Raw genomic sequence first — 1,598 nt, 5'->3', positions numbered from 1 at the left:
ACACGTTCATCAACCTCAACCGCTCTGCCTGCACAAGCAAGCAAAACGCTTACAGCACCTGGTATTCCCAGGCGGTCTCCCATCAAGTACTAACCAGGCCCGACGCTGCTTAGCTTCGAGATCAGGCGAGAGCGCGCGTGCTCAGCGTGGTATGGCCGTGGCGATTACTCAACCACTTTCGGACCGTTCATCAACCTCAACCGCTCTGCCTGCACAAGCAAACAAAACGCTTACAGCACCTGGTATTCCCAGGCGTCTCCCATCAAGTACTAACCAGGCCCGACGCTGCTTAGCTTCCGAGATCAGGCGAGAGCGGGCGTGCTCAGCGTGGTATGGCCGTAAGCGATTACTCAACCACTCGGACACGTTCATCAACCTCAACCGCTCTGCCTGCACAAGCAAGCAAAACGCTTACAGCACCTGGTATTCCCAGGCGGTCTCCCATCCAAGTACTAACCAGGCCCGACGCTGCTTAGCTTCGAGATCAGACGAGAGTCTTTTTTTTTTTTTTTTTGTCTCTTTTTTTTTTATTAAACATTTTCAATTTTTACAATACATCTGCAACATGTCCCACTTTTATTCACAATTCACATTTCATTCAAAATTCTGTTGTTTCTACAGCTTGAACAGTCATAAAACACCTCAGCATATAGAAAAACATTCATATCTAAAATACATATTATACTGAAATATAATGTCATGAGCGGCATGTAATAAATAATATCATAAATAGTGAACAAACTTGTAGTGACAGAATACAGATAAGGCATAACATTAGTATCATTCAATAAAAAGTTGAGCAAGTTTAGTGAATAAATAAGAATCATATTTAAAAAAAGAAGTAAACAGGCAAATGGATTAAGAACATTTTGGTAAAACTAGTTTAACGCCTTCCCATGTAATATGGGTAAAAGAGTTGTTTAAGACAAACATTTGGTTAAAAACATCAGATCATAATTAAAGATAAAATAGGCATACAGTGTATCTAAAACTTTCTTCAAATTTACCTCAAACAATTTGCATATGTCCAATTTTCTTTTCCTTTTTTTTGCTACCGCCCTCCTAACCCACACTGTATGCCTAGCCACTGATAAAACTATGTTCACTGCCTGGTTCTTTCTTTTCCTTTCTTCATTTGGGATCCCAAATAAAAACATAATTTCCCAGTTATCCAACACCTTTTCTTTTTCTTCACCAAAGTCAATAACTATTTTTTGGATCTTTTCAACAAAACAAGTCAAGTCCTCACAATAAAAAAAACATATGTTTTAAACCCTCCCTTTCTTTTCCACACACTTTACATTTTTCATCCTCTGTTAACCCCATTTTGAATAACCTCATTTCGTTAAAAATGCAATTGTGTGCTAAAAAGAAAGTCAAAGTTTTCTAAAAGCGGACATTTAAAAACTATTCTAATGTTTTCCCATATGTTTTTGTTTCTATCTCTGGGTAGAGGGTTTTCCAATAATTATTTGCTTTTGGAGAAATAAAAGCTTTTTCCCTAAAACATGAATAAAATCTTCTCAGTGTACCAGACTCCAACGTGTTGTCATTATCTTTAAAACATATTGACAATCTCTCTGCTCTCCCTTTCATTT

General features: G+C 38.0%; 1 pseudogene; it reads right to left on the bottom strand.

Moving 5' to 3' along the window:
• Positions 1–227: 227 nt before the first annotated feature.
• LOC125290783 lies at positions 228–344 on the bottom strand (annotated as a pseudogene).
• Positions 345–1,598: the final 1,254 nt, after the last annotated feature.

This window comes from Alosa alosa, unplaced genomic scaffold (assembly GCF_017589495.1).
Source record: "Alosa alosa isolate M-15738 ecotype Scorff River unplaced genomic scaffold, AALO_Geno_1.1 AALO_1.0_unplaced_896, whole genome shotgun sequence".
Taxonomy (NCBI): Eukaryota; Metazoa; Chordata; class Actinopteri; order Clupeiformes; family Clupeidae; genus Alosa; species Alosa alosa.
This window is presented reverse-complemented; position numbering and strand designations above follow the sequence as displayed.